Genomic DNA, 12086 nt, shown 5'->3' with positions numbered 1-12086 from the left:
GCTGTTATGATCTGGTATACACTGCTTGAAAGAGTGGTGGAAGCAGATTCAATAATAACTTTCAAAAGGGAATTGGATAAATACTTGAAGGGGAAAAATTTTGCAGGGCTATAGGGAAAGAGCTGGGGAGTGGGAGTAATTGGATAGCTCTTTCAAAGAGCCGGAACAGGCATGATGGGCCGAATGGCCTCCTTCTGTGCTGTATTTCTATGATTACAGTTTAAGACAATGAGGCTCATTAATACATTCCAAATAGGAAAACAGGGCAAGAGTGGGGGAAGGCGGGTGGGCAGAGGGACCAGATGCCCATAGCTAGAACGGTGATAGTAGGTATAATTGTCAATTCAACTGGTTTATCCGGGCGCAGAGAGTAGGGGGAGAGTTATAGATCATGTCTTTGACTTCCTGGTCAGCTGGGACAATCTGACACCACACCCCAGGATGGATATATTGCCCTCGGAGTGGGTACAGTGCAGATTCACCAGAATGACACCGGGACTAAAAGAGTTACATTATAAGGACAGGTTGCATTGACTATGCTGCTGTTCTCTGGAGAACTATACAGTGCTGCACACTGTGGGCAGGAATTCTTGATTATGATAATTTTTCAATATGAGGAATTCCTGCCCACAGAGCGAAGCACAGTTCAATGCCCTGGAGCAGCAGTGATGTCAGGGAGCAGCAAATTAGGTAGGACTGGCTTCGTGAACTGGGGGCAGGAAGGGAACGCGAGAGGGAGGAGAGGGAACAATGCCAACATGCACTGGGGTTTGGGAAGGAGTGTCAGCATGAACTGAACAGTGTCAGTGTGAGCTGGTGGGGCAAGGAGAGGAAGAGTACCAGTGTGAACTATGTTGGGGGGGGGGAGACTGTCAGGGTGAAGTAGAGAGAGAGAGAGATGGGGTGGCGAGAGGAGGGGAAAAGTACCTGTGTAAATCAGAGGATAATACAGTGCTATGAGGAAAGAGTGGGCAGTGGGATTGGTTTGCACACACACAATAGGCCCGATGACCTCTTTCTGTGTCGTAAACATCTATGGTGGAACTGTGATGGAAGGGGAAATGATATAGGATGGGAGGGGAAGGAACTTAAACTATTTTAAAATAATTTAAGATTTACAACAACAATTTTAAAACAAGTTAACAGTCAGATTTCGATGATAATGTCTCTGCAAGAGAGAAGATCCCTGCCATTTTTTTGACACAATCTTCCAGAATTTTCTAATACCCCTCTCCATAGTTCAGCCCAAATTGGCCAGTAAATTTGTTTGAAAGAGAAAAAAAGGATAGCTCATGTGAAGAATAACAATGCAGAACAACTGTAGCCCATATACCTATAGCCCATAAACCATTTACCTGTTAGTAAATTCACACATTTCCCTGTATCCCCAGTCTATTTTCTATGAATAAAATTTCGACTAACCACTCAATTCTATTCAATCAGAATAAAACAGAACAAGCATTGGCTACCAATGAAAACAGTGGTGTGTGAGAGTGTGTTTGTGTGTGCACATGTCCATGTGTGAACGTTTGTGCTTGTGTGTGCATGTTTGTGTGTGTATGTTTGTGTTTATGTGCGTGTGTGTCTGTGTGTGCGGGGTGGATGGGAGGAGGACCATGGGTGATTCTGAGTACATGGGATTTGTATGACTGGCCTGATCTCAATGTATTAACATCTACATAAAATCGGTAAGAACAATTATTACAACTCTGTTGTTTAAAAAGGGACAAAAGGATAGACCTAGTAATTACAGGTCAGTCAGTCTAACCTCGGTGGTGAGCAAATTATTGGAATCAATTCTGAGGGACAGTATAAACCATAATTTAGAAAGGTACAGATTAATCAAGGACAGTCAACATGGATTTGTTAATGGAAGGTCGTGTCTGACTAACTTGATTGAATTTTTTGAGGAGCTAACAAGGAAGGTCGATGAAGGTAGTGCACTTGATGCAGTCTACATGGATTTTAGCAAGGCTTTTGACAAGGTCCCACATGGCAGACTGGTCAAAAAATGGGATCCAAGGGAAAGTGGCAAATTGGATCTAAAATTGGCTCAGTGACAGGAAGCAAAGGGAAATGGTCGACGGGTGTTTTTGTGACTGGAAGGCTGTTTCCAGTGGGGTTCCGCAGGGCTCAGTACTAGGAGTCTAACTTTTTGCGGTATATATTAATGATTCAGACTTAAATGTAGGGGGCATGATTAAGAAGTTTGCAGATGATACAAAAATTGGATGTGTGGTTGATAGTGAGGAGGAAAGCAGGAAAGCAGAAAGCAGGAAAGCAGAAAGCAGGAAGATATCAATGGACTGGTCGGGTGGGCAGAAAATGGAATTCAATCTGGAGAAGTGTGAAGTAATGCATTTGAGGAGGGCAACAAGACAAGGGAATACACAATAAATGGGAGGATACTGAGAGGTGTAGAGGAAGAGAGGGACCTTGGAGTGCATGTCCACACATCCCTGATGGTAGCAGGATAGGTAGATAAGGTGGTTAAGAAGGCATACGGGGCACTTTCCTTTATTAGCCAAGGCATAGAATATAAGAGCAGGGAGGTTATGCTAGAACTGTATAAAACACTAGTTAGGGCACAGCTCGAGTACAGTTCTGGTCACCACATTACAGGAAAGATATGATTGCACTAGAGAGGGTACAGATGAGATTTACGAGGATGTTGCCAGGACTGGAGAATTTTACCTATGAGGCAAGATTGGATAGGCTGGGTTGTTTTCTTTGGAACAAAGGAGGCTAAGGGGAGATTTAATTGAGGTGTATAAAATTGTGAGGGGCCTAGAGTGGACAGAAAGGACCTATTTCCCTTAGCAGAGAGGTCAATAACCAGGGGGCATAGATTTAAAGTAATTGGTAGAAAGATTAGAGGGGAGCTGAGGAAAAGAATTTTCACCCAGAGGGTGGGAGGGGTCTGGAACTCACTACCTGAAAGGGTGGTAGAGGCAGAAACCCTCGTCATATTTAAAAAGTACTTGGATATGCACTTGAAGTGCCATAACCTACAAGGCTACGGACCAAGTGCTGGAAAGTGGGATTAGGCTGGATAGCGGGATTAGGCTGGATAGCTCTTTTTTGACCAGCAGACACGATGGGCCAAATGATCTTCTTCCGTGCCACAAATTTTCAATGTTTCTATGCACAGTCCCTGAATGTAACAGGCACAGAGTCCATAGAGATAAAGAGAAAAACAGCGAATGCTGGAAATCTGAAATATAAACAGAAAATGCTTGATCCTCATTACAAAGTGCGAAGGTAAGAACAAGACTGTGCTCAGCTGTGATCCAACAGCCTGCTGGCACTTAAAAAGGGTAATTTTGTGAGGCTCTGCTCCCAGTGTGGGGCCTTGCGACAGTGTCCTACACCTATCTCAAGCCCCTGCTCCTCTCTAGTGATGCTCCAGGCTAGCAATGGAGCCTTGGAAATTTACTGTCTTAGCTCACCAGGCTGCAGACATTCTCAGAACCGTACCTTAGTCTGAGTTTTTTGAAAAAAAAACTAGATTGTGTGTTGAATATGTAGCCATGTGATAAATGTGCAGCCACAAGGTGAATACTTACTATGTTAAGTATTATCAGCTCTAATTCTATTTATAGTAAAATGCTACAATGTTTTCCACTCTACCAGTCTGTCTGAAGAGCAGTTTTTACAATTGATTGTGTGAAATGTTAAAAAATATACTAGGAGATCTCCTGTGGTGTTCCTCATAGTGAGTCAGAGGTTTTTTATAAGAACAGCAGTTTTATGCCAAGCTGTATTACTGGGAAAACAGACTCATCAGCATTGGGGAATGGCTCTCGGAGCAATAGGGAGGGGGCCAGGGACCAAGGTGCACTGGGATAAGGTCTTAGGATCGAGCTGTATTTTGGCATGGAGTCCCAATGTCTGGGAGGTAGGTTCTAGGAGCACTGGAGCAGATCTGAGATCAATCGGAGAGCGAACATGCTCCTATGTAATTTGGAGGCATCTGAGAGGGAGGGCTCAGAGTCTGACAGCACTTGAGATGTGGTCGGGGGACTTGAGAATAGAGAGGGTGTCCCAGGATCAGGCAGTGGAAAGGAAGTCTGGGGACCAGGTCCCAGAGCCCAGCAGAACGGACGATGGGGTTTTGAAGCATTGGGGAGGCCAGAGTCTGGCACTATTGATAGTACCATTGTTTAAAAAGGGTACGAGGGAAGGATCGAACAATTATAGGCCGGTCAGTCTTACCTCAGTGCTGGGCAAACTATTAGAATCAATACTGAGAGATAGGATAAACTGTCACTTGGAAAGGCATGGTTTAATCAGGATAGTCAGCATGGATTTGTTCAGGGAAGGTCATGCCTTACAAATCTGATTGAATTCTTTGAGGAAGTGACGAGGAGGATTGATGAGGGTAGTGCAGTGGATGTTGTCTACATGGATTTTAGTAAAGCATGTGACGAGGTCCCACGTGGCAGACTGGTCAGAAAGGTAAAAGTCCATGGGATACAGGGAAATGTGGTGAACTGGATCCAAAATTGGCTCAGTAACAGGAAACAAAGGGTAAAAGTCGATGGATGTCTTTGCAAATGGAAATCCGTTTCCAGTGGTGTGCCACAAGGCTCAGTGTTGGGTCCCTTGCTGTTTGTGGTATATATTAATGATTTGGACTTGAATGTAGGGGGCGTGATTGGCAAATTTGCAGACGACACAAAAATTGGCCGTGTAGTTGATAGTTAAGAGGATAGCTGCAGACTCCAAGAAGATATCAATGGGTTAGTGGAGTGGGCGGAAAAGTGGCAAATGGAGTTCAACCCGGGGAAGTGTGAGATAATGCACTTAGGGAGGGCAAACAGTAAAAGGGAATACGCAGTAAACGGGAACATATTGAGAGGGTAGAAGAAGTGAGAGATGTTGGAGTGCATGTGCACAGGTCCCTGAAGGTGGCAGTACAGGTAGATAAGGTTGTAAAGAAGGCATACGAATGCTCTCCGTTATTAGCCGAGATATAGAATACAAAAGCAGGGATGTAATGATGGAACTGTATAAAACGCTGGTAAGGCCACAGCTGGAGCATTGTGCACAGTTCTGGTCACCGCATTACAGGAAGGACGTAATTGCTCTGGAGAGAGTGCAGAGAAGATTTACAAGAATGTTGCCAGGGCTTGAAAATTCCAGATACGAGGAGAGATTGGATAGGCTGGGGTTGTTTTCCTTGGAGCAGAGGAGGCTGAGGGGAGACTTGATTGAGGTGTACAAAATTATGAGGGGCCAAGATAGAGCAGACAGGAAGTACCTGTTTCCCCTAGTGGAGAGTTCAAGAACTAGAGGACATAGATTTAAGCTGATTGGCGGAAGGATTAGAGGGGACATGAGGAAAAACTTTTTTACCCGGAGGGTGGTGGGTGTATGGAATTCGCTGCCCGAATTGGTGGTAGAGGCAAGGACCCTCAACTCTTTTAAAAAGTACCTGGACCTGCACCTAAAGTGCTGTAAGCTGCAGGGCTACAGACTGGGTGCTGGAAGGTGGGGTTAGAATGGGCACCTGGTTGTTCTTCGAGCCGGCACGGACACGATGGGCCGAATGGCCCCCTTCTGTGCTGTATCTTTTCTACGGTTCAATGGTTCTACTGGGGGGTTTGCTAGGATCCAGCAGTATTATAGGGAGCAGGGTCTAATAGTTTTGTGGAGGAAGGGGGTGGCAAGAGAATGGGACCCAAGATGCTGCAAACCCCTTTCGAGCCATTGAGCCTCAAACTTACCCCCCAATCTTCTCCCAACACCAGTCCACGGCCCTTAGCGGATCCCCAACACCACCACTTTCCCCCAGTCCTTAATGTAATAATAATAATCTGCTGATTCTTAAAATTAATGGGCAGAAAAACACAAACGGGGGTACATATTGTCCTCATACACACTCCTGGAATATGTCAGGAGCACAGAAGTGGAAAATTTAATGAATTATTGATAAGTTTGCTGAGTTATAAATCGTGCAGTCTGTAACAAATATAACTTGCCATAAACAAGCAAAAGTTACTTGAAAATACTTCAAAAGTTTCAGAGGAGAGAATTTTTAATTGCATGTTCAACAGCAATCTGTTCTCTATAAAAAGTCGCTGTTTGTTTTTGCAACTGTAAACAGAGAAGCTGCAATCACAGGTGCTTCCGTTCTCACATGCTGCTGTTCACCTGCTTGTCGTTAATAAATTTAATCATATGCCAGACTTGCCTGAAGTAAAAGCTTTGCGAATTCAATCTCCAGTTTCTTTCAAAGTCTTTTGGAAAAAAGCAAAGAAAGTCTCAAATCCTTACATGCTGACGGATTATTCCATTCTACTCCTGGTGATGCACAGACTGCATGCTGGGAATGCACAAATGTGACAGAAAGCTTTGGTAACTGCTGTGAGGTAAAAATATACAGTCAAAGCCCAGGTGTAGTGTATTATTGCTACCGAGTTAAAGTGTTTGCTAAGGAACAAACACTTTAACTCGGAACTTCAACATACAGCAATCGCACATGTGCAACAACTATAGTGAAATTGAAATTTGACTTTACATGTCATATTATACACGGCCCGTAGCACTTTCGAAAAGTGTCCATGTAACCTGTGCATGCTCATTCCTACAGTACCATACATCACGCCATATTCCTCCCTTCTATTGTTTCACTTGAGCATCACAAGTCCTTGAAGCGACAAGGAAGCTAGCTATGCAAACCACATTGGTCTTCCCTCCGCATGAGCCCCTTCCTGACACCTCTCCTCCAGTTTCACTTCATGACTTTCCTGCTGTCCCTGTTCTTCATCCTCCATCCACGATGGTTTCCATTCAGCTTGGGTCCCTGCCTGATCGTGTCTGCCATCAACTTCCTTATGAGTGACATGTTCCACTTGATCTTCACCCTGGCTGGTGACTATACGGTGAATTCTCTCCTCACCACAGTGTAGGGTGAAGGTTCGAAATTCGCCGTTGGTTTACCCGTACCCAGCGCCTCCACGAATACCTGATCGCCATCCTTAACCTCGCTTGAGGCTGCATGGCAGCGCCCATCAGCATATGCCTTCAGCTCAACTTTCCGCTTACAGTCTTGATCTCAGTAACTCTCATCCGTAACACTGGCGTCGCGCTATAGTTCTGGCAATTTCACATGCAGCTCCGCATCCAAACATTAACCAAGCTGGAGTCCCATCGGCTATTGCCTGTTGGGCATGCCATAAGCAATGTTACCATTTCCAGCTTCCAGTGTTTCTTTTCTGCCTGTGCCACTTCAGTAGCGTGCTCTTTTGCCATTCCAATTTCACTATTATCCCGTGGCCAATATGCAGTCAATGCACCAAGTCATATTTCAATGCACCACGCCATATTCCACCAAAAACTGTTTAAGCCACAAATTCAGCCTACCACTATCAGAAAATGGCACTCCAAACCTTGTGAAGATACGCCTCATCGTCTTCTGGAATTTTGACCTCAAAAAAGCCTACTTTAATAGTCCACAACTATCAGCAAATGTTTGCCACTCAGTAGAGGTCCCATAACGTCTGTCACTAAATTGTGCCGTGGCCCTCTTAGCGGTCTGATTCATGCCAATGGTTCAGGTGGAGTCCTATCATACGGCAACCAAGGCAAAGTTTGCACATCTGTTCAGCACCCTGATCCACACTTAAAGCTTCAATCAATTCTTCATTTTTACCACCCCTTGGTGTCCTTCATGCGTCAACATCAAGGTTTACACCTGCAACACCCTTGGGATGACAATTCAGTTCCCTCTCATGATGAAATGATACAGCGCACACAGTTTCCTACAACAATGCCATGGAACCAACTAGGGAACAGGCTATTTTAGATCTTGTCTTGTGTAATGAGACAGGGTTAATTAGTAATCTCATAGCAAGGGGTCCTCTGGGGAAGAGTGATCATAATATGATGGAATGTCTCATTTAGTTCAAGGATGACGTACTTAAGTCTGAAACTAGAGTCTTAAACTTAAATAAAGCCAATTACATAGGTATGAGGAGCAAGTTGGCTAAGGTAGATTGGGAAATTAGATTAAAAGGTATGTCAGTAGATAAGCAATGACAAACATACAAAGAAATATTTCATAATTCTCAACGAACATACATTCCAGCGAGAGATAAAAACTCCACGGGAAAAGTGATCCATCCGTGGCTAACTAAAGAAGTTAGGGATAGTATTAGATTAAAAGAGGCTTATAATGTTGCCAAGAAGACTAGTAAGCCTGAGGATTGGGAGAGTTTTAGAAACCAAAAAAGACCAAAAAATTGATAGAAGGAGAAAATAGAATGAGAGTAAACTAGCATGAAAGTTAAAAACAGATTGTAAGAGCTTCTGCAAGTATGTAAAAAGGAAGAGAGTAGCGAAAGTAAATGTGGGTCCCTTTGAATAATAGAATCATGGCACAGGTGGAGGCCATTTGGCCCATTGTGTCCGTGCTGGCCGAAAATGAGCCACCCAACCTAATCCCACTTTCCAGCACTTGGTCTGTAGCCTTGTAGGTCACAGCACTTCAGGTACACATCCAGATACTTATTAAATGAGTTGAGGGTTTCTGCCTCTACCACCCTTTCACGCAGCGAGTTCCAGACAAGGTAGCATACAAGGCTACGGACCAAATGCTGGAATATGGGATTAGAGTAGACAGGGCTTGATGGCCGGCGCGGACACAATGGGCCGAAGGGCCTCTATCCGTGCCGTATGACTCTATGACTCTATGACCCCCACCACCTTCTGGGTGAAAAATATTTTCCTTAGCTCCTCTCTAATCCTTCTACCAATCACTTTAAATCTATGCCCCCTGGTTATTGACCCCTCCGTAAGGGAAATAGGTCCTTCTTATCCACTCTATCGAGGCACCTTATAATTTTGTACACCTCAATTAAGTCACCCCTCAGCCTTCTCTGTTCCAAAGAAAACCACCCCAGCCTATCCAATCTTCCCTCATAACTAAAATTCTCCAGTCCTGGCAACATCCTTGTAAATCTCCTCTGCACCCTCTCTAATGCAATTGCATCCTTCCCGTAATGTGGTGACCAGAACTGTACACAGTACTCAAGCTGTGGCCTAACCAGTGTTTTATACAGTTCCAGCATAACCTCCCTGCTCCTATATTCTATGCCTCGGCTAATAAAGGAAAGTATCTCGTATGACTTCTTAACCACTTTACCTACCTGTCCTGCTACCTTCATGCACTCCAAGTTCCGTCACTTTCTCTACACATCTCCTTATCCTCCCATTTATTGTGTACTCCCTTGCCTTGTTAGCCGTCCCCAAATGTATTACCTCACACTTCTCCGGATTGAATTCCATTTGCTACTTTTCTGCCCAACTGACCAGTCCATTGATATCTTCCTGCAGTCTACAGCTTTCCTCCTCACCATCAACCACACGGCCAATTTTTGTAGCATCTGCAAACATCTTAATCATGCCCTCTACATTTAAGTCCAAATCATTGATATATATTACAAAAAGGATTTGATGCTGAGACAGGAGAAAATATAATGGGGAAAAAAAACGACTTCTTTGACCAAGCTTTTAGTCATCTGTCCTAATACTACCTTGTGTGGCTTGGTGTGAAATTTTGTTTGATAATGCTCCCGTGAAGCGCCTTAAGACGTTTTACCATATTAAGGCCGCTATATAAATGCAAGTTGCTGTTGTTGGAATAAGGAAATGGCAGAGACATTAAACAAGTATTTTGTATCTGTCTTCACAGTAGATGACACAAAAAAATACCAGAAATAATGGGGAACCGAGGGTCTAAAGAGAGCGAGGAACCTAAAGTAATTAATATTAGTAAAGAAAAAGTACTGGAGAAATTAAGCGGACTAAAAGCCAACAAATCCCCGAGACCTGATGCCTACACCCTAGGGTTCTAAAAGAGGTGGCTGCGGAGATAGTGGATGCACTGTAGTGCTGAAGACCTGTGCTCCAGAACTAGCCGCGCATCTAGCCAAACTGTTCCAGTACAGGTACAACACTGGCATCTACCTGACAATGTGGAAAATTGCCCAGGTATGTCCTTTCCACAAAAAGCAGGACAAATCCAATCCAGCCAATAACCGCCCCATCAGTCTACTCTCGATCATCAGCAAAGTGATGGAAGGTGTCGTCGACAGTGCTATCAAGCAGCACTTACTCACCAATAACCTGCTCACCGATGCTCAGTTCAGGTTCCACCAGGACCACTCGGCTCCAGACCTCATTACAGCCTTGGTCCAAACATGGACAAAAGAACTGAATTCCAGAGGTGTGGTGAGAGTGACTGCCCTTGACATCAAGGCAGCATTTGACCGAGTGTGGCACCAAGGAGCCCTAGTAAAATTGAAGTCAATGGGAATCAGGGGGAAAACTCTCCAGTGGCTGGAGTCATACCTAGCACAAAGGAAGATGGTAGTGGTTGTTGGAGGCCAATCATCTCAGCCCCAGGACATTGCTGCGGGAGTTCCTCAGGGCAGTGTCCTAGGCCCAACCAACTTCAGCTGCTTCATCAATGACCTCCCCACCATCATAAGGTCAGAAATGGGGATGTTCGCTGATGATTGCACAATGTTCAGTTCCATTCGCAACCCCTCAGATAATGAAGCAGTCCGTGCCCGCATGCAGCAAGACCTGGACAATATCCAGGCTTGGGCTCATGAGTGGCAAGTAACATTCGCGCCAGATAAGTGCCAGGCAATGACCATCTCCAACAAGAGAGAGTCTAACCACCTCTCCTTGACATTCAATGGCATTACCATCGCCGAATTCCCCACCATCAACATCCTGGGGGTCACCATTGACCAGACACTTAACTGGACCAGCCACATAAATACTGTGGCTACAAGAACAAGTCAGAGGCTGGGTATTCTGCAGCGAGTGACTCACCTCCTGACTCCCCAAAGCCTTACCACCATCTACAAGGCACAAGTCAGGAGTGTGATGGAATACTCTCCACTTGCTTGGATGAATGCAGTTCCAACAACACTCAAGAAGCTTGACACCATCCAGGACAAAGCAACCCCCTTGATTGGCACCCCATCCACCACCCTAAACATTCACTCCCTTCACCACCGGCGCACCGTGGCTGCAGTGTGTACCATCCACAGGATGCACTGCAGCAATTCACCAAGGCTTCTTCAACAGCACCTCCCAAACCTCTGACCTCTACCACCTAGAAGGACAAGGGCAGCAGGCACATGGGAACAACACCACCTGCACGTTCCCCTCCAAGTCACACACCATCCCGACTTGGAAATATATTGCCGTTCCTTCATCGTCGCTGGGTCAAAATCCTGGAACTCCCTACCTAACAGCACTGTGGGAGAACTTTCACCACACGTACTGCAGCAGTTCAAGAAGGCGGCTCACCACCACCTTCTCAAGGGCAATTAAATGGGCTTTAAACTAAATAGAGTGGGGAGAGGGCTCAGGTGGGGCGAAGTTTAGATTGATAAAGAGAAAAGACAAGGAAGCAGAACAGGAAAGTATTGGGGGTATTGATAAACAGAGTGTGTCAAGAAGGGACAGAGAGTACAAACATAAGAGTGCACTAGCAAATGGGGCCGGAGTAGGAAAAATGGAAAAAAAGACGAAATTAAAGGTTCTTTATCTGAATGTGCACTGCATTCGTAATAAGATAGATGAATTGACGGCACAAATAGAAACAAATGGGTATGATCTTGTGGCCATTACAGAGATATGGTTGCAAGGTGACCAAGGTTGGGAGCTAATTATTCAGGGTTATTTAACATTTCGGAAGGCTAAGAAAAATGTAAAGGTGGTGGGGTAACTCTATTAATAAAGGATGAAATTGGTACAATAGTGAGAAATGATCTTGGCTCAGAAGATCAAGATGTCAAATCAATTTGGGTGGAGGTAAGAAATAGCAACGGAAAGAAATCACAGGTGGGAGTAGTATATAGGCCCCCTAACATTAGCGGCACTGTAGGGCAAAATATAAATCAGGAATTAAGGGGGGCTTGTAAAAAAGGTAATGCAATAATCATGGGCGATTTTAACTTTCATATAGATTGGACAAATCAAATTGGCAAAAATAGCCCTGAGGAGGAGTTCAGAGAGTGTATTAGGGACTGTTTCTTAGACCGTCGGCAAACCAACCTGGG

General features: G+C 44.7%; 1 protein-coding gene across 2 annotated transcripts in view; it reads right to left on the bottom strand.

Moving 5' to 3' along the window:
* The window catches only part of ptprn2 (protein tyrosine phosphatase receptor type N2), a 924398-nt gene that overhangs the window by 827986 nt on the left and 84326 nt on the right, over positions 1 to 12086 (bottom strand). The window lies entirely within an intron of this gene.

Source organism: Heptranchias perlo, chromosome 2 (genome assembly GCF_035084215.1).
Source record: "Heptranchias perlo isolate sHepPer1 chromosome 2, sHepPer1.hap1, whole genome shotgun sequence".
NCBI lineage: Eukaryota > Metazoa > Chordata > Chondrichthyes > Hexanchiformes > Hexanchidae > Heptranchias > Heptranchias perlo.
This window is presented reverse-complemented; position numbering and strand designations above follow the sequence as displayed.